The sequence below is a fragment of the Antedon mediterranea genome, chromosome 1, assembly GCF_964355755.1.
Source record: "Antedon mediterranea chromosome 1, ecAntMedi1.1, whole genome shotgun sequence".
Taxonomy (NCBI): domain Eukaryota; kingdom Metazoa; phylum Echinodermata; class Crinoidea; order Comatulida; family Antedonidae; genus Antedon; species Antedon mediterranea.
The window spans coordinates 29,622,412-29,645,109 of NC_092670.1; the positions used below are offsets into that span (position 1 = coordinate 29,622,412).

The 22,698-nt window shown below is 36.7% G+C and overlaps 2 long non-coding RNA genes across 3 annotated transcripts in view; one reads left to right on the forward strand and one right to left on the reverse strand.

The window, feature by feature from the left end:
• LOC140063636 (uncharacterized) overlaps positions 1–22,698 on the reverse strand; it is a 478,535-nt gene that overhangs the window by 368,646 nt on the left and 87,191 nt on the right. The gene's annotated exons all lie outside the window — the stretch shown is intronic.
• LOC140063631 (uncharacterized) lies at positions 14,854–21,400 on the forward strand. Its single transcript, XR_011847647.1, has 5 exons — positions 14,854–14,870; positions 19,592–19,745; positions 20,447–20,614; positions 20,719–21,064; positions 21,274–21,400. It is a non-coding gene; the product is annotated as an uncharacterized lncRNA (long non-coding RNA).

Consider the following 22,698-nt stretch of genomic DNA (forward strand, 5'->3'; position numbering starts at 1 on the left):
ATCGCTACCCGGCTAGAGACGGTTCCAGGACGATTCGGCCCTGAGACGATTCGGCCCGGGACGATTTTGGTGGGACGATTCGGCCAACTTTTGGGCCGAAACATCCCACTTTTATATAATATATAAAATAAATTACTAAAAAAAACGTAATTTTATATTTAATTTATTACTTCGAAAACTTTGTTTATTTCGTGCATTCGCCAAGCGGCCAACAGAGGGCGTAACTTGTGTACATCGTTCGCGTGAATGATCATTTTTGACAATGTTTTCAAAATGTTTGCTTTATTGCATCTTTATCCCTAGTAGTACTACCCCATAGTCTCTCTAAAAATAAAGTTTGGGGAAAAAAAGCTTCTTTTATGGTTATAAAATACATATCAAAGACGATAAATTTAAGTGTGTTGAAGATCGTCTCAGGGCCTAATCGTCCCGGCCCTCATAGACTCTCTTTTCCCAGACGCTTTTTTGGGTCCAGCAGCTGGGATCTATAAATTATAGTCGAGTTTACAAAGTCGCAAAACTGTCGGCCTTCTATAACTGCTGCTTGCTATAGCTTATGAATGAGTAGTCCTCATGGGACGTAGCTGGCTAGAGAAGCAGCGAGATTAAGTAACTGTATCTATTAAGAAATAGATTAGCGCCACCTATAATTAACTGAATTTGCTATGATTATGAATAATATATTTTCCCATTTACAGTATTTAAACTTGACTTTAATGTTTTAATACATATAAAATAATATATAGGCCTATAGAATCTTTTACTAAAAGAAGAGTAAATTGATTTTCTATTTTAACAGTTGGAAGTCCTATATAAAGCTACTGAATCTACAGTAGCATAGTGAGCTGGACAACATAGTATTTGTAGGCCGGGTTTTTCAATGTTATATATGAATGCATACATGAAAATAAGCATAATATGCAAATTAGCTGTACATTCTATGTTTTCATGATATCTCATAAACTAATATTATTTATAGTCCATTTTTATGAATCAACTGGCCTCCCTCTATTAAGGTTCTACCTAATTGCTACTTCAAGTGGCTCGATTGGAATAGATAAACCACCAACAGCCAGCAGTGCATGGTTGGAAAGTAAAATGGGAGAAGATTTACTTCCGATAGATATGTTCGATATTACTTCACCTGACAGTGATGCTAATACCTTTGTGGATCTAGGCACACCGACTGTGCAAACATAAGTAGTAACCAATAATCTTTCCATAGCTGATGATTTGTTGAATTATGACGATACAAATGAAGGTCAGTCTATCAATCAATGATTTGTCAAAATATGAGGATGAGAGTGGAAATCCTGTCATTCCCATCTATACCAAAGTAAGGCTTCACAGAGGCCATGTTCTGAAAGAACTTACATATTTCTTTATCAATACTGACCTTAATTGTCCTATTGAGGTTGAAATGATGATGCCTAATGGCCAACTTGAACTTGGAGAAGACGTTGGTAGTGTATTAAGAGATTTTAGGAGGATTTCTACAATTTGTATACTGTGGGAGAACATCTGAAGGTACCCTGCTGTCTACGGGATATGAGCAAAGGAAAGTGGCAAGCCACAGCAAAAGTTCTGGTTATCGGATATAAGCAGGAAAGTTTGTTTACGTTCAAATTAGCAGTACCATTTTTACAATATGTGATGGATGCCACCATCATCAATCAAAACCATCAATGATACCCACTTTTTTAGAATTAGCTACAGACAGTGAAAAAATGGTTTTAGAAATGGCACTAAACAACTTCTCAGATGTGGATAAAGAGCTCCTCAGATGTGGGTGAAGAGTACCTGTTTGATATCCTCGACAATTACAAGGTCCTTGTAATTGTCGAGGAGGTAAAAAAAAATTGATAAAAGTGACAATTCTACAGGATGCTGCCCACCGTACATTCATACCTTCAATAATTTGCAATAATCTGCAATACGCCTAGTTTTCTTCAACACAATACATTAAGTTTTAGTTTAAGTTACGTGTGCTCTTTTATATTTTATATTTTGTTGTAACAAATTTTTGTGTGAATGATGTACAGTATATTAAACTCTATATATTTTAAAAATTGCTATGTATGTAGTGTATCAAACAACACATTTCCAATTGTATGTATTGTGTATATAATTGGACAATAAAAGTTTTTAAAAAATTTTGATACATCATATGTAGATAATGACACAGCGTGTTTGTAGAACACTTGAAACCAGCTCCACATATTATGATGAACATTGAAGATGTCTGTCAAACAGCTATACATACCAACAACCAAGCGCGTCATAGCAGCTAAGTAAATCTGCAACAAGATGCATCAGAAGAACAATAACATAGAAATATGACTAAACTTATTCTCAAATTTATAAAGAGTCTGTCTGTTAATGACATTTATGAGATACACTACAGGTAAGTTCATTTGAAAATAAGGTGTTTTTAACTGATAGTACGGGTTATTATGTCTTCCAGCTCGATATTTGTGCCAAAATAGATTTTTTTAGCTAACTTTGTTTATTCTTGAGATGCTGAATCCAAAAAAGTTAGGTGCCATTTTTTTCGACCACTCCTTCAGCCGCCATTTTGTATTTCAAAATGGCCGACGTTCCACACTAAACTTGGTCATCCATGGTATCATTGGAAAGGGAATGTAATACTGATTATTTTATTCCATTACACCCATATCAATAAACGCATAGTTACATAGTTATTGCGAAATAAAACAAATCATGTGACCTGCAATAAAGGTCAAAAGGTCAACAATTTCACCAAAATACTGTACTGTTTGGTATCGTTGGATAGATTTTTTTTATTCTGAATACAGTTTTACTAATATCTATTCTATTTTACTTTGTTTATTGTCATAATTTTCCAATTATGTAAATAAATTGTTTTTAAATGTTCCTTGTTGTTTTTTAATGCCAATTACTTTCTTATTTACATACAATCTGTCCTATTGGTATATAAGTACTTTAGGCGTTGTTTTCTGTTCTTCTTCTGATGAGAATAGTTTCTCGAAACATGTCACATTTTAAGGCAGTTTGCCTATTCATTAAATTGCTATACTCATTTTAACAATGACAAAGTATTAAGATAAATACGGTTTTTCTTTAATTGGTTTTACAATTCATTCAAATGTTTGTTTGATTTTCATTCTACTTTGTTATTGTCCATTTATATGTTTTATAGTATATTATATATTATCTTAATACTAAATAAGTACCGTACGGTACTGGATTACACTTAACTTCAATGTCAAGTTTCCAAGTTATTTACTTTAAAATCAAAATAACTATAGTCCGTGAACAAAGGTGAAATAAACTGTTGTCAAGTCACATCTTTGTTTTGTTTCGTTGGATAGAAATTCTGAATCTATTTTATTTTTAGTAGTTTACATTTCTGTTTTTCGTAAAAAGAAAAAAATGCTACGGGTCATGGTATCATTTGCGTAGCGTTCAAAATCATTTGTATTTTTGTCAAAGCGGGTACCACACAATATAAAGCCATCTGTGCACAATGCCAATGTTAATTGGCATGCCTTTCCCTTTGAACCTCAGATGAAGTGCAGCAGCAAACATTTTTTTCATTTGATATTATTATACAGTGAAAAAATCTTAAGAATTTAAAATAAAAAAAATTAAGATCAATTAGTTTTCCTCAAATAAAGTTTACACGAAAAAAAGAAAAGTCAGTGTCCTACTGCTGCCTTTACAAACTACCAATCGATATTGTAAAGAAACGAATTCGGTGTTTTTAACGTCTAAAGGTTCCCTTTGATTTTTACGTATGGTTTGTGATTATCGCAATATAAATCCTAACTATACGTTGTTATTATTAAAAGTCATATAGAATAATTAATCAAACTATACTTGTTTCTGGTAACTTAACTTTAAGAACTTATCGGAAATAAGGGAAACAAAATCCGCTTTCCAGCAATAATATTCAAATTAGTTTGAGAAAAACGAAATCTTTTAACTGCAGACACTTTATAAATATATACCGTATGTAACGATTTCAGTTATTGAATTCCCTTTTATAAATTTGTTACTTTTACTGCATTTCTCAGTTATATTTATCAAAAATGCAGTGGAGTGCGACCACACACCGGTAGGAGATAGAATCAGCCTTTCAGTCATCGGTGTGTTTTGAATTATTATTATTTTATGTTCTTGGGCATGATCCTATTGTATCCGTTTGTTGTTAGTATTTGTATTCTTGTGAGTATTAGAATATGCCACCGATTTAATTTATATTCAATAAAATTATGTTATCATCTGAAACGGTGGAAGATTATTCGACTACTTATACACAGTATACTGTAGATGAGCTGTTTTCTATCCTGCCTTTATGGTCACACAAATATCCAATAATATAAGAATGTGTACATAAATTAATTTAAATAAGCAACAACTTTTTTATCGATTTACTTTATATATATAATATAGGCCTAGGCTTACAACATACAACCATGCTATTGGCAGAAAACCATGTTTGAAAAAACAACATAGACGCCACTGCACTGGATATAGTTATAAATAAAACTACATTAACTAGCAGAATAAAGACAAATCTAAATTACTTTCCAAAGTTACGTTTCTGTTTCTGCTGTAGTAGTTGTATGAACTTGCTCAAATAAAAGGTACTAAAATCAATTACTTTACCTCCAAATCATGTTTGCGTCGCAACTAATTTACCTGCAAAGCAATGGTTGTTTGATCTTGTTTTTTACTTGCAATGCGAAAACCGGGCATATCGAGGATCTTGATAGTAAAACTTATCTTATACTAAAGTAGTTTCACACACTGAAATTGTTATTATAACCAGATAAATGTTACCAACATTTGAATGAATAAAAAAAAACGTATTTATCTTTAATACGGAGGAGACCTTTTTTATTGTACATTTAAAAATTTATTTACATAATTGGAAAATTATGACAATAAATAAAGAAAAATCGAATAGATATTAGTAAAACTGTATTCAGAATAAAAAAAGCTATCTTACGATACCAAACAGTAAAGTATTTGAGAAAATTAAAATGTTGACCTTTGACCTTTTTGGTCACGTGACTTGTTTTATTGTTAAATAACTATGTAACTATGCATTTTTTGATATGGATGTAATGGGATAAAATGATCAGTATTATATTCCCTTTCCGATGATACCATGGATGACAAAGTTCAGTGTGGAATGTCGGGCCATTTTGAAATACAAAATGGCGGCTGAAGGAGTGGTAAAAAAAAATGGCACCTAACTTTTTTTAATTCAGCAACTCAAGAATAACAAAGTTAGCCAATAAAATCTATTTTGGCACTAATATCGAGCTGGAACTAGTTTTCCTTACATATGTGACTGTACTATGATGTTAAGGCTAGCCTCTACCCCTATACATAAATATTTTTAGTCTCGAGCAACGCAACTCTACAGCTTACTATGTCGGTCGGTTGGTCAGTAAACACTAAATTGAGCATGCAACTGCAGCCATGTATATGGCCTTGTTTTCCAAATTTGCAAAAACAGATTTTGTTATATTTTAAAGGCAGGCCCGTATGCAGCATTTATAATGGGGGGGTGCGAGCGAAGCGAGCAACAATGGCTGGGGGCCAGGGGGCCGCCAAGGGCCCCCGGTCAGGGTCCAGGGGCCGAAGGCCCTGGGAAAATTTGCGTTATTTGACGTTCTAAAGACTGATGTAAGACTCTCTGTTGTGGCTTGGGCTAGTTGAACGATGGACACCAGAGAAGAACTTAACGCTTTCATGATGAGGCCAACTCAGCAGGGGTGGCGCCAGGATCTTCCCGACGCGGGGGCTACATTCCCCGACGAGGGGGCTATGCGAGCATCACTAGGCTGAGGGCCAGGGGCCGCCAAGGACCCCCGGTGGGGTCCAGGGGGCGAAGCCCCCGGAAGCAACGCGTACTAGCGTCATTTGAGGTTTTTTTTAATCAGATTTAGGGTAGCCATTTTTTCCATTTTTTATAATGCATAAATAAAATACTGCGTGCAAAAAAACGATGCGCGATGACGGTTTCAATCCATATTTTTCAAGTTAAAAAATAAAAGTTCAAAGAAAATTTTGAAAAATAGAGTTGGAGGTCCTGGAAATTGGACTTATTTATACTTCAAAACATGAAAAAAAATATATAAGTCCCTATCATGGGTTGTGACTGAGCTAAGAAATGTTTGAAAAATAGAGATGTTAGGTCCCGGAAAATGTACTTCTTGTTCTTCGAAATATGACCAGCTTTATTGTTGGGGCTGAGCTAAGAAAATGTTTAAAACTAGAGCTGCAGGTCTTCAAAAAATTGCATTTTATACTTTGGAAACATCAGGCCTAGAGGCTTAAAAAACGCAAGCGTAGACCTTTTTCAGTCGGGGAAAAAAGTTTATTCCTCCCAGGTGTATGCATGCGTACCATCTGGACTTCCGAGTGGTGAGAAATTCATGACATACAGGATATTGAAAATGTAATAACTATAGCTATAATGTTGGCTAAGCGAAAATGGCATGTTTTTTTGTTTAGTAATGGATGAAAAATTTATTTTAGGTGCCCCACGGTACAGAAGGTTACTTGTAAATTAAAAAATTGGTGAACAAACGAACAATTAACATAATTCGTTTTTGCTGTAGTGTAGCGTACGTCGACGCAGTACACGACGTAACCGTCGGTAAACTTCGCCTGGAAAATAACACATTACACATTTTGGTCCCTGGATGAAACTTGATATCACGCGTCTCGACCCAACGTTGAACGATTCGTACAAAGGGATACCGCCAGACAAGTGCGTACCTAGCTATTGTTTAGTAGTAAGTTAGATCGCTGGCAATAATGAATGCATATAAAGTGCATAATATCACTCTGACGTACTCTCACGGTCAATGAAACGTCGCGGTTTTCTAGGCGCTGAAGGGAAAGCGAAGCGAACGCTTTTTACTGTATATTATATTCCCCGACAAAAAGTACACGTGTTCCCTGACGTTAAGTTGTCTGTATTTCTCCAGCAAACACTTTACCGCGTACCGCGTACATGAAGCGCTAAGCTATTGCTTGTCGTCACATGATCGACTGCGCATGTTTTACATCGAGTTTGTAGTCAGTTCAGATTCCGTAATTTAATTACCGGTATTTTTTCATTTTATATTAGCATATTTTTGTTTGTATACCATTGATAATGTAAATTTTGTATATATATAATGATATTGTCTTTAGTTAAACAAGACAAGAAAAAATACCAACCGAGGAAATAGTGGACCTTTTGGGACTTGGGGGGGTGCGTCTGCACCCAACGCACCCCCCCTGGATACGGGCCTGAAAGGGTATTACCAAACTGTGCAACAACAAAAAACCAATTAATATCGGAAAGATGACGACTAGAACTATAAAAGGAGAAATAAAGTTCTAGTTGTGATCTAATTAATATTATCATTAATTAGTTTGAAGGGGTTTCTCAAAAGTTTTATTTTTAGATTATTTCCTTTTATAGTTCTGTTTTTTAGGGGTTTGCACTCTGAAGCCAGTATTTTTCCTAGAAAAATTGATGTTTTTCAATTCAAAAACTTGCATTAATTTCAATAATTGTCTTCTTTTTAAATATGTTATAATCAATGTAAGTGGTTTGCAGAAGGTATGAGTTTTTTTTTATATTTGCGCTGTGAAATCTGTAATTTTACAAAAAAACTAAAAAACTGGCGAACTTCACACCATTTCAATATTTTTTTCCATAAATTATCACCGTTTATAGTTCTAGTTGTGATCTAATCAATATGACTTGCTTTGAATGAGGGTTGACCTCAAATATGGAAAAAAAATGTTTCACTATGATTGATGAAGATGAACCCTATCCCATAATGTTTTCATTTTTTTCACTCAGTAATCAAATTAAATATACGCCATAAAGCATCGGAATATATTGTAGGGAATAGTATTATAACCTTACATAGGGAGATTTGATAAGACATTTTGTTTAAAATCGAGTGAAATCCACCGTCTACACTTTCTAGAGGGGGAGCGAGCTCACCCACTAGTATGATAAATGAAACCTCTTCTTAAGCATTTTAAGTCTAATATAGGTTATAAGGGAAGTTTTGTTTTTTTTTGTTTTTAAAGGATATTGACCAATTCTTTAAAAAGTTTTATTATAATTATGGAATCATGTTTATTTACATGTGTTCCGAGAATATAGTTCCATAGTTTTTATATTGTACGAGCAAGTCAGTGTGCACTATGCAGTAACTAAAAATCTTTTTCAAAAGAAAGCTAAGAGTGTGTTATTGATAAGATCGTCAAATCCGTTATAATAATACGGTACCATCACGATTATGTTATATTTTTATTTGATATTATGTTCACAGTATTCGGCAGCAAATGTTAATATTGTGATCACTGTAGTCGAGGTGTAAAGCTCTGAGATGTATCCAAGAGTTTTGATATACTACAGTACTGTACTGTATATGATAAATGAAACCTCATTTTAAGTTATGTAAAGGGGAATTTTTGTTTATTATTTTTTCATTTGTGATATTTTGAGAGTGTTGCGGTAAATGATTTCTTTAAAAGGTACCGGTAATCATGTGTTCTTAAAATATAGTTCCATAGTTTTTGTATTGTACGAGCAAGCCTCCCGCCACTTTTTTTTTTCAATTTTAATTTAGCTGCCGTGACGCATGGGGTTTTTGTTTTCAGTGATTTCATTTGCTGGCCAATAAATACGAATCCGCGAAAATTTCCACTTTTACAGTAATGGCACCACAGATGGGGTCCAATAGGCTCACTGAATACAAGAGCAAATATCAGTTCACCCAATCATATACTATTATAACTGTCATAATTCCTGCGAGAAACCAATAACCCATTCCATTGTCTACATATCTAATGATTTAAACCATGACCACCATGCCGTCCACACATTTCCATGCCATGCAATAAAGCATGTGAAAGAAGTGTGTCCAACTGAACTTACAAAGATAGTGCGTGTTACTGATGGTTGCGGTGCGCAGTACAAGTCTATAGGACATTCCTAGACATATCTTACTCTGTAGAGGATAATGGCATCCCTATTCAGCACGAGTTTTTTGGATCCCGCCATGGGAAGGGGCTGTCAGACTGTGAAAGCGCAGTAGTAAAACGAAAAACATCTATGGCCGAGGCTTCCCACCAAGCATCAATAAAGAATGCGTTTGAGATGTACAAGTATTGTAAGAGTGATTTAACAAAGAGAGATGATGTTGCAGCAGATGGAGGATGCTCTCATTTCAAACACACACTTTTGTAGGGTACATCTACCCTAGGCTACAGTAGATAGTGAGTGGTTTGGGATTCAGTGGTGGTGTTACATATACAGTAAGTCGAATCCCCTAAGGGCGCGTTTATACAACACGCTATTACACGCATATTCAACACGCCTACGAGAAGTGTGTTGTATAACATCGAAGTGATTCCGTGTAAAGAGATTTTAATTGCAAAAAAGGCTACTTGGCTGAATCCTAAAATGTTGTGGATTCCCGGTTGCTGTTGGCGTGTTGGAAGTGTCCTCAGGGTATTGTTTTGACCTCTCGTTAAATAAAAGTATGTGCTGTGAAAATGTTGACCAAATCTAGTAGATAATTGTGCTTTTTTAGGGTATTTTAACCGATTTAGCACTCAACATTAACGCTAATCAAATGTTGGCATAATTTGGCAAAATGTAGCATAGTTTTATCCTAATTCTAAAACATTTTTTTTTTCTAATTTCAAAAGCAGATTTAAAAAATCAATAACTGAATAAACTAAATTTTAAACGAAATCATCCTTTATTAAAATCCTTTATAAACTCATATTAATTCATAATGCATGTAAGTATATATACAACTTAGGATTATGAACTACGGTATAACACGGTATTACGATTTAATGTATAACTGCAAGGTTTTTGTGGGGTTGTCCTCGGCCCGTGCAACACGCTAAAAATTAAAGACGTGTTCAAATTTAGGATGTTGTATAAAAACAGCCTAAGTCACTCCCTGGTTATATTGTGTAGTTAGGCCTAGGCTAGTTATAGTATACTCTAGCTATTCCACATTGTATCATTGATCAAAAAGGAGGGCTAACAAAACTATATATAAAACCACTTTTAAATAAAAGCAGTTTTCATTTATTTTATTATAAGAACATGGGATGGTGGAGGCATTTTTCATGCCATGGCAGATTATTTCCCAATTCCAACATTTGAAATGAATACAAACAGTAACACAGTAAACTATTTATTTTAAAGGGTAAATATTAAATAAATTCCTTTTTATTCAACCTGAATGACACTAATATAATAAGTCCTCCTGCAGACTAGAGAATAGTGCATAATTCAGTTTTATCTGCTATACTGACTGTACATAGGGAAAACAGGTCTCCTTTGCAAATAATTGTCTTGATTTTTATCTTTCAGAATGATTGTCGGAGAAGAATGCTAAAGTAGAAGCGAGTTGCTTGAACAACAAATAAAAAATAAATAAAAGTTTGAATAGATGTACTTCTAAACAATTAATTAAACATGGAGGGTATGTGGGACATAAGACTTTAGCGGGGTAACGTCCTTACCCCATTAGATGATAAATGAAGCATCTTATTTATATATCAAACAATTAAAGTAAAAAAGGCCTTGTACTTAAAATGTCCGAATATTGTGTTGAATTGCCTTTTATTTTAGGTCCTACAGTAGTTTAACATCATAACATACTGTAGTCTGATGAGAGTTTTAACTTGTTTTGTTGCAACCCTTAATTCCTATTAAAATACTGTAGTGTAGAATGCTATGTAGCATTTCCCTGCTAACATGTAATTTGCATAGTTTGTATAGTATTAGTGTAGCATTCACCCACTAGCATTTGAATGCTAGTGCAGCATTCACCCACTAGCATTCGAATGCTAGTTTAGCATTCACCCACTAGCATTCGAATGCTAGTGCAGCATTCACCCACTAGCATTCGAATGCTAGTGCAGCATTCACCCACTAGCATTCGAATGCTAGTGCAGCATTCACCCACTAGCATTCGAATGCTAGTGCAGCATTCACCCACTAGCATTCGAATGCTAGTGCAGCATTCACCCACTAGCATTCGAATGCTAGTGCAGCATTCACCCACTAGCATTCGAATGCTAGTTTAGCATTTCACCCACTACCATTCGAATGCTAGTGCAGCATTTCACCCACTACCATTCGAATGCTAGTGCAGCATTCACCCACTAGCATTCAAATGCTAGTGCAGCATTCACCCACTAGAATGCTACACTTCGAATGCTAGTGTAGCATTCACCCACTAGCATTCGAATGCTAGTGCAGCATTCACCCACTAGAATGCTACACTTCGAATGCTAGTGTAGCATTCACCCACTACCATTCGAATGCTAGTGCAGCATTCACCCACTAGCATTCGAATGCTAGTGCAGCATTCACCCACTAGCATTTGAATGCTAGTGCAGCATTCACCCACTAGCATTCGAATGCTAGTGCAGCATTCACCCACTAGAATGCTACACTTCGAATGTTAGTGTAGCATTTCACCCACTAGCATTCGAATGCTAGTGCAGCATTTACCCACTAGCATTCGAATGCTAGTGCAGCATTCACCCACTAGCATTTTGCAGCATTCACCCACTAGCATTTTGCAGCATTCACCCACTAGCATTTTGCAGCATTCACCCACTAGCATTCGAATGTTAGTGTAGCATTCACTCTCTAGCATTTGAATGCTAGTGCAGCATTCACCCACTAGCATTCGAATGCTAGTGCAGCATTCACCCACTAGCATTTTGCAGCATTCACCCACTAGCATTCACCCACTAGCATTCGAATGTTAGTGTAGCATTCACTCTCTAGCATTTGAATGCTAGTGCAGCATTCACCCACTAGCATTCGAATGCTAGTGCAGCATTCACCCACTAGCATTTTGCAGCATTCACCCACTAGCATTTTGCAGCATTCACCCACTAGCATTCGAATGTTAGTGTAGCATTCACCCACTAGAATGCTACACTTCGAATGCTAGTGTAGCATTCACCCACTAGCATTTGAATGCTATTGCTAGTGCAGCATTCACCCACTAGCATTTGAATGCTAGTGCAGCATTCACTCTCTAGCATTTGAATGCTAGTGCAGCATTCACCCACTAGCATTTGAATGCTAGTGCAGCATTCACCCACTAGCATTCAAATGCTAGTGCTACCATTCGTATGCTTAGCTCATTTAAATAATTGGGCTCCCAGGAAGGCTTAGTGAATGCTAAGAAGCATTCGAATGCTAAATCTGGAAGGCTTAGCGAATGCTAAGAAGCATTCGAATGCTAAATTCAGTCATTGAATGCTTATATACCACTAGTATTCGAATGCTAAGTATATAACCCTTTGAATGCCAATAACAGCATTCAAGGAGTAGCATTCGAATGCTTTGTGAATGGTAGGCGAAGGAATTTAGCTTTGGTAAGGGAAGCCATGAGAAAAGCCTATCATGCGCACCCTCAATCCTTTTATAAGGAACCCATGGATTTGCCAAAATGAACCAAGGGTAACTTCTGGATTCTCTATGAGCCGTACATTCTTTTTAATTAGAAATACATGAAAGACATTGTACTATATAGTAGTAGTAGTATTCCCCTTCCACACCTCTTTGAATTAAATCCTCCTGATAGGTTCTTATGTACAGGATTTCAAAGCAATAATCACACTTGTATTTTTCAAACAGTTAATCCATTAATGAATAAAATATCTATTATAAACGTTAGAAATCTCTATGCTACAGTATGTCGTTATTTAGATGAGAAAAACAGGTCAAAGGTTTAAATTACAGAAAAATAGGTGTTTCAGTAATTTTTAAAAAAAAATGTTGCATTATGGCAAGTATAAACATATATATTGTGAATAATTTGAAACCAAAATTGGTTCCCTACAAAAAATATTTATTAATTTATGATATTATTGTTAGGTTATCCCCTCATATGTAATGCACCATTGACGTGTCATACTGTATCTATGCGTGGGTCTCTCCTCTGGTGAAACCTCGTGAGATGATTCAGTGAAAAATAAACCACACTTTGTTCTTTAATTTCCCGTAGTTTCTGTGTTATTATTTCTGTATATTCCCGAGCTATAAGTCCAGGTTACAATGGAATCAACAATTATAACCTTATTCAATTTTTTCAATTTTTTCCACACTTCCGGTCATTTTAAAGAAATATCATCTGTAATTAATACACAGAATATAAATGTATATCTTGGGAACAATTTGCTCATATTTTTAATTCTGTCCAACCTGCCGTTACTTAGATATAGTGAAAAGAGGTCAAAGGTCAAAATTGCTAAAAATGGGGTTTCCGGTCAATTTTACAAAGAAAAAATTCTGTTAGAGCTAATATAAACATATACATTGTGAACAATTTGACACCAAAATTATCTCATTAAATCCAGTATTTCCCGAGATCTAGCATGTTTTATAAAAATAATAGCGGCCATTTTGTTTATGCTAATTATGCAAATGTCTCAATGCTGACATCCATCCAGTAAAAAAAATCTTCATTCTGATGGTATCGAGAATCAAAATCCATAAAAAAAAACTATAGAAAACATTGCAAGGTTAAACCCCTTTTTTCATAAGATGATTGAATAGATACCTATAATCATAAAAATGTAATAAAAGACCAAATTGTGCTTCAATAAATTTGTTAAAATACATATACATAATACATTGTTGTAATTGGTCAATTTTGAACTTTGACCCCTTATCTCGAAAACACTTCCTATCCTGATCGATTACCTTCCATACTCATAATCTACGGAAAATTCTGGTCTAGAAAAGTTGGATGGCAATTTGTCCCCCTCCGGGTGGTGATACCTCACCTCCTGCCACCGGACTACTAGTAAAAATAAAATAACTATATGTAATCTTCATGTCAAACTTTCTTAATAATTTAAAAATTATCATTGTATGATCAAAAAGAAATATAATATCTAATTTTCTCCTTTATATAAATATATAATTTTATCCAAGGGGTTGCTAACACAAGTGTTCCCATGTCTTGTTATGTATTGCACCTTTGTCCTGTCTTTATGTTGTCTGTAATGTCACTGCACTAATGGGTGACCGGCAAACGAGCTTCGCTCTAAAGCGTGGTTCCCACTAGCGACGCAACACAAGGACGTAACGCAACGCAAGTGAATTGACCAATCACAAGCGATGGCTTATTCGCTTGTGATTGCTAACTGTCTATAACTTCGCTTGTCATTGGTTAAAACACTTGCGTTGCGTTTACCAAGCTTTATGGTTATCCATCCAAATAAGTTGTTTATATGTTCAGAAATTGAAATGGTAAATAAACTGAAACTGAAAACAGTATCAATAATGAAACAGCCATCAAAGTAATCCTGAATTTTTGGAGACGGTCATCCTTAAAGCAATACAGAAGCTATATAAAGAGATGGGAAGCTTTTGCAGCCACACAATTAGTCAATGTACAGTAGGTCTTGCTTTAGAATTCCTTACAATGATATTTGAATCAACAAACAGTTACTCAGCAGTAAATACAGCATCGTCATGTTTGGTCCTGGAAAATGGCCAAACGATTAAATCACATAATTTAATTAGATTTGTAAAATGAACATTTAATCTAAAGCCACCAATTTCATTTCATTTCATGTGGTAGTATGCAATATCGATCTAGCGCCACCTAGCGGGGATCGAGAGAGGGTTTTTAACATGGACGCGAGTCACGATAGTTGATATGTTGAATAAATGTTATTTGGATTGTGTTTAACGGTAGTCCTATGTACGTCTGTTTGAGTACAGTGTAGCGACAACAAACAAAACATAATATGGTGTCAGAAGTGTGTCTGAATCGACTCATCCAACGCTCAGAAAGGTCAGTAACGATCGATTTCCGAGATACCTACCCCAGCGGCGGTAGCCTAGCCTAGCGAGAATAGCGAGAGCGGTTGAACGCTCACACAACGACGCACGACAGCGGACGATTGTAAACAAGTTGCATAGCAACCACAACGCAGTAAACCGCACAGCCTAGCCTAGGAATTAAAGAGATTTGAACTCCGTAAGTTATTCAGTAATTATAAGAATAATTATGGCAACGTTCATAAAGCCACCTGAAACATTAATTGTAGATGGCAGTAATCCATCACACGCATGGAACAAGTGGAAGAGGAAATTTGAGATTTACCTCAAAGCAACAGGGAACTCAAAGAAAGAAACCGAAATCAAAGTAGGTCTGTTGCTAAACTGTATAGGCGATAACAGCATTGACATCTACACAAATTTTAAATTCAAGCCTGCAATGCAAAATCCAGAAAATGAAGAAGAAATCCCAGCTGAGGATCCGAACGACTACACAGTCATAATGAACAAATTTGACGAACACTTTTCTCGGCGCGACCCACAACTAATGTTACGGCAACGGTTCTGGCATCACTTACAGCGAGAACCAGGCCAGTCATTTGATTCATGGGTCACAACGGTGAAAGAAAGGGCGGCAGAGTGTAAATTCCCAAAGGAATTTCAAGAAGAAGCAGTTAGAGACAAATTAACATTTTCGTGTACTAACGACAGCTGCAAGCTGAAATTATACGACGAGGGTGCAAAGTTATCCTTGACTAAAACTACTAGAATCCTTGCACTGAAAGAGGCAACTAGTCAAGAACTCCAGAAGTCTAAAACCGCAACCATTGACCAAGTCCGACCTAAAACAAAGCCGAGACCAGCAACGCAGGGGCAAACCAAGAAACAATACTCACACAACAAGGCAGCCCGCCCACAAACGAATGAGGGGAAATGTCAGAAATGTGGATATTGTGGAAAATCTCACCCATATGGAAAACAGAACTGTCCAGCAAAATCAGCAACTTGTAATGCATGCGGAAAAACTGGTCACTATAAGGTAGTGTGTAGATCAACTGCAAACCGATCAAGCAGAGTCAACCAAGTCGATGACGAACACCCTTTCCTGATAAGTGGTGTTAGTGTCCAACAAGTTAACAGGTCACAGTTGAAAGACGCACACAAACAACCTGGATGGCACATCAAACTCAGAGCAGCCGATCAAGAACTGTCATGGTGTATTGATACCGGTGCACAAGTTTCAGTGATGCCAAATATAGTGTATCAAAACCGATTCGGAGAAATGTTCCCAACCGACAAGACGCTAGTGGGTACAGGCGATACACCACTGAAAACACGAGGATTTGTGGACATGAAGCTGAAACAACAACATGGAAACAACTCGGAGATAGAAGAAAGAGTATATATAGTCGAGAACGCAACAACACTACTGCTAGGAGTTCCAGCAATTCGCAACCTTGGACTGATCCATGAGATACCAGGAACCTATAGTGTGAAAGCAGTTGACGTCAATTCTCCAATTACAAAGGAGAAAATAAAGGAAGAATACCCAGGACTATTCAGAGGCCTTGGTAAATTAGACGGTGAATACACCATCAAACTGAAAGAAGATACCAAACCATTTTGCCTTACAACACCAAGAAGAATTGCCCTACCACTGCTTGAAAAGACAAAGGCAGAGTTAGAGAGGATGGTGCAACTTGAAGTTATCGAACCAATCGATGAACCAACCGACTGGTGCGCACCTATAGTTGTGGTGCCGAAGCAAAATGGAGATGTACGAATTTGTGTTGACTTAACGAAGCTGAATCAGTCAGTACGAAGAGAACTATATCATATGCCAAAGGTAGAAGAGACACTTGGTAAGGTGGCGAATGGAACAGTGTTCTCAAAACTCGATGCAAACTCAGGGTTTCACCAGGTGAAGCTGAGCCTAGAAAGCACAAAATTAACTACCTTCATTACACCTTTTGGGAGGTATGTGTTTAAACGTCTTCCTTATGGGATATCGTCAGCACCGGAGTACTTCCAAAAGCAGATGGACCGAGAGCTGAGAGGTCTAGAAGGTGTTGTATGTCATATGGACGACATTCTGATCACTGGCAGCAATCAGACAGAGCACGACAATAGGCTCAATGCAGTACTGAAGAGATTAGACAAAAGTGGTCTAACTCTAAATAGTGCGAAATGCAAATTCTCTCAGACGAAACTGGATTACTTGGGCCAGATAATCGATGGTGAAGGATTGAGAAAAGACCCAAAGAAAATCGAAGCAATTATGAAAATGCAACCACCCACCAATGTCACAGAACTCAGACAGTTCCTAGGAATGGTAAACCAACAGATGAAATTCGTTCCTAACCTGGCAGAGACCACCAAACCATTACGGGATCTCATGAAGAAGGAAAATGAATGGGTTTGGGACCAAGCTCAACAAGAAACATTCGTCAAGATACAGAATGAACTAAGCTCAGACAGAGTACTGAAACTCTACAGCACCACGAAAGAAACCGTTATATCAGCCGATGCGAGCAGTTTTGGACTAGGTGCTGTGCTTCTACAGAAACAAGAAAATGGCGAGCTGAGACCAGTAGCCTATGCAAGTAGATCCATGACGGCAACGGAACGCAGATATGCACAGATCGAAAAAGAAGCACTTGCCACCACATGGTCACTTGAACATTGGGCCGATCTGTTAGTGGGACTCAAGTTTAGAGTCCAAACCGACCACAAACCATTGGTTCCACTTTTCTCTACCAAGAACATTGACGAACTCCCTATACGAGTTCAGAGATTCCGAATGCGTCTGATGAGGTTTAACTTTGATATAAACCATGTGCCCGGGAAGTTATTATACACAGCCGATGCACTGTCAAGATCGCCGAGGCACAAAGAAAGACGTGCAAACGAAGAGATCGACCGTGAAGAAAAGTTAAGGAATGAGGTAGAATGTTTCGTAAACAGCGTGATGGTGACTCTACCAGCATCAGACAAGAGACTGGAGGAGATAAGGTCAGAACTGCGAAAAGATGACACTCTAAAAATGGTGATGTACCATGTTCAAGAAGGATGGAACGAGAAATCAGAGGCATCCGGCTATCTGCACAGCTACTGGAAAGAAAGAGGTAGCCTTTCTGTACATGAAGGCCTCCTCCTAAAGAGCAAACGTCTAGTAATCCCTCCAAAACTCAGAACAGATATTCTACGTTGTCTACATGACAGTCACCAAGGAATTACAAAGATGAGAGCAAATGCAATGTCTTCAGTATGGTGGCCAGGGATATCGAGAGACATAGAGAAAGTTGTGAGGAACTGCGAGATGTGCGCAAGATACAGGAGAAGTCAAGCAGAACCAATGCGAGGAACAGAGTTCCCAAACCGACCATGGTCTAGAGTTGGTACCGACTTTTTCCATTACAAGGGACGTAACTATCTACTTGCTGTAGATTATTACTCAAGAGACATTGAGGTCTGCATTGTCACAAAGAATGTAGATACGAAAGAAACTGTTGCCAAATTGAAGAAAATATTCAGTCGTCAAGGCATACCAGACGTCCTGTTCTCAGACAATGGACCACAATACAGCTCTGACGAATTCAAAGCATTTGCACAGAGCTGGAGATTTGAACATGTAACATCATCCCCTCATTTCCCACAGTCAAACGGCGAGGCGGAGCGAGCAGTACAAACCATCAAATCCTTCATGAACAAGTGTGACGATGAGTATTTGGCAATGCTACAGTACCGTAACACACCACTTCAAAATGGGTATTCACCAACACAGTTGAATATGAGTCGGAGACTAAAGACAAGAGTGCCATGCCACCCAGAAGAGCTCCGACCAAAACTACCAGACCAGACTGACCTTAGACAGAAAGAGGAGAGATATAGACGTGAAATGAAGAGAAACTTTGACAACCGTCACAGAGCTGCAGATGCGGAACAACTAAGTCCGGGTGACAAAGTATATATACCGGACTTAAAACGTCACGGAACAATTACGGGATACCACAAGGCACCCAGGTCCGTGTACATCGATACGGATGAAAAAACAGTGAGAAGAAATCGTGCAATGACACGGAAGCTCACTAACAACGATGTGATGATGCAAGAACAACCAAAGGAGAGAGATGGTGAGGTGAAGGAAAACCAAACTCCAACCAATCACGATCAATCCAGCGATGCGGGAACGCCAACTGAAGCGGACATCCGCAACAACCCGAAGCCACCGGAAGCATCAACACCATCAAATACCAGACCACAACGGAACCGGCGAAGACCACGTTATTTGGATGAATATGTAACATCCTAATTTCATATAATGAACACTGATCTATAATCACTCACCAAAAATAAAAACACTGAACACTGGTTGATAATGAACAATATCGGACCTTTATTGAAACACAGATGGAAATTCAATGATTGACATGATCTTACTCTAAATGTTAATTTGTGTTTAAAGTTTAGTTGCTGCGCGACTTAAAATTATAAAGCTGATTAATCAATCTCTAAGAAAAAGGGAGATGTGGTAGTATGCAATATCGATCTAGCGCCACCTAGCGGGGATCGAGAGAGGGTTTTTAACATGGACGCGAGTCACGATAGTTGATATGTTGAATAAATGTTATTTGGATTGTGTTTAACGGTAGTCCTATGTACGTCTGTTTGAGTACAGTGTAGCGACAACAAACAAAACATAATATTTCAAAAGACATTTATTTTCCTCCATAGCAATACAATACAAAATAATAAACAGAAATGGTAAGGTATATTAAAAACGAAAAAGATGATTGTTGGATATACAAAAGAAAAGTGAATTAAAGAAAATTGGCTATGGAGGAAGGCATAATCCCGAGAAGATGAGGAAATATGGGACGTTAAAGAGGTATTTAATCACATTAGGGAGTTACCCTACGGTATACAGAGTTTATCTTTAAAAAAACTCACTCATAGACTGTGTGTGCTTATGGCTTTGTTATCGGCACAACGTTGCCAAACCTATTTACTTAGGGTAGACAAAATGATCATTAAAGCAGATGGTGCCATTTTTTATGGTAATGATTTGTTAAAGCATACAAAACCAAATAATAAGAAAGTCTCAAGAATTATTTTTAAAACTTTTGCAGCAGATAGCAAAGTATGTCTTGTACTGTAACTACCCTTAAACTACGTTCACATCAAGCCCGGATCCGGTCTGGTGGCCGGAAAAAAAAATCGTAGAAAATGGGTATAGTGTTAAAAAATAGAAGCATTCACATAAAATCTGTCTGGATTTCGTACGATTTTTCTCCGGTGGACGGATTCGGAGTGATGGATTTGGTAGCCATTTCATTTGTAAAATCGTACAGATTTTTTCTTCTGACCAACCAGCGTCCTCTCCTCCTTTTCTTGATCATCAGACGTGGTACTCGCACGTGGGGAGCTGCTGATCAGGGGGGAGAGAGAGAAAAGAACCAACACACATGCGGGATGGGAATGCCACACATTTTTGGTACAGTACCTGTATGTTGTTGCCTTTGGTGGTTATGTGCGCTATGATACATTTTTTATTGTGATGCAATCATATTCACTTTTTTCATACTTTAGGGCAGATTGCATCAAAAAAGTTTACAAACATCAAAGATGCATATGTTTTGTATTAAGGAAGTTGAGAGAAACACAAAGTGGGCACAAACTTTGGAGTAAACGCCACAAATATAAATGGGCCGATCAAATGCAATTTTAAATTCATTTGTTACCACTAGGAGAAGTAAGGTATTATATTAATATTAAATTCTTCAATATGAAGTTAATTTTTTCTTACAACCTTGCACATTCAGGCTGAATATAAATGTACAGTATTTTTGTTCTACTTTCAGAAGTACAGGAAATTTGCCAGACACCAATGTCAGTGGCGTATGCAGTGAGTTATTAAGCAACATCGTGGATGGTGTCATTGATGATTCATTACCAGTTTTGGCAAACTCCGATTCAGAGGCTAGTACAAGCAAGTCAGCAACAAAGAGGAAATCATCAGATATAAATACTTATATTGTTGATTACATTGACAGCAAGAACGGGGGTTAAAAAAGATGCCTTAACGCATTTTTTGATCAACATGTCATACTGTTAAAGCATTCCTTAAACAAATAGAGATTAAACCAATAATTAGTGATGTTGTTTTGAAAATTGAGGAAGAATTAGCAATGATTGAGAATGAATGAAGTAAGTATGTTTAAAGATGTTTTGTCCCCCTGAAAATAATTCTTAACATTTTTAACATAATAGTTATCCACTTTGACCACAAATTGGATTAAAAAAAATGTATTTACCTGAAAAACTGTAATTTAAACAACAAAAAGGAAATGATTAATTTTAAATGTTTACTGTAGTGACAAACATTTTTTTGTATTACTTTTTTTTCAATTCGACAGATTGACATTGAAGAGGGTGTCCTAGTGGAAAAGGCTAAATTAATTAATTTCATAAATTAATAACTTATGCGAGAAGGTTGCTCATATTGGTATATCCAGACGTACATGAGCTAATGGGAAAGAGCCTTACAGGACGGAAGTCAAATGCTTTAAAAAATAGTAAAGAAAGGAAAGTTTGAACCCCGCAAAAATTAGTGCTATAGTTGGCAAGTCCAATAATCACTCTCACCTTGAATGTGAAGAAAGGTACCTGGTGTGTTTGTCTGTGGTCCATTAATACCCGTCCTATATGTAAGCTTGAATCCCGCCAGATATTTGTTGATGTGCATCAGAATGAAATGGAACTTTCGTTGATGACAGTTTATATTAATGTTTCAATCATGTTTGAATGTGTATGTAAGTATATATGTGGTATGATTTTGTGTGTAATATACCTGTAATTTTATTTTGTTGTATTTTGTCAAAATATCCTGTCATTATCCTGTTTATTTTATGTATGGTATCCAGACTGTAAATTTGGTCAATGAATATAACTGGGCCTATTGAATTCTTCATTCTAATTAAGTGAAAGATAAACTTCTAAATATATTTGGCATAGTCTGTACATTTTCCTATTGATTCATCCGATAAAACTCATAAATGCATGTCAACAGCCTCATAACAAAAGTGCCTTTTTTTGTTTTTCTGCCTAACTCACTGCTTATATCATTATACTGCCCTCTGTACATTAATATCTGAGTGCTTTTATATACATTTGCACATGCTCAGATCGTTTTTTTGTGTTTCTGCCTAATTCAGCTGTGTGACTTAGGCAATTTTCATCTGTAAAAATGGCTCACGTGGTAAATTCTAATCGAAGAAAAATCGTAACAAACTCAGTCAAGGGTGGACCAATGTGTTGACCCCGTCATCTAGAGGTCAACTGTAACATACGTGTCACTACACTTTAAGAAAGCCAACTGATAGTTGGCGAAACATCAGGTAAATAAAATAATCAATATTTACTATTACTATTACGGTTGAGATATAATTAACTATTATATTTTATTTGTAATACCAACCGAATGAATCTTTTTAATGAGTTACGCCAAAATTACGGAAATAACACAGTGACTGAGATTAGGGCCTTTGAAGGGTTGAATAAAAAGATTGCTAGACACAGAAACCATCTTGTGTTTACATTACGATGCAAGGACAAAAATATAGTTCCGTCAAGTTTACGACTCAAATGCCCTATTCACACTGTACACGCCAGGGAGATCATCAGAAAAGCAGAAAAACAGCTTGTCCGGGAAAGGATAACAAAATGTAAATTATAAATTAAAACAGTTTGATAAAATCAGAAAGACAAAAATTGAATCCCTTGAAAATAAAAATCTCAGCAATGAACACAAATATTTGGTCGATAATCACCTGATGAGTTCA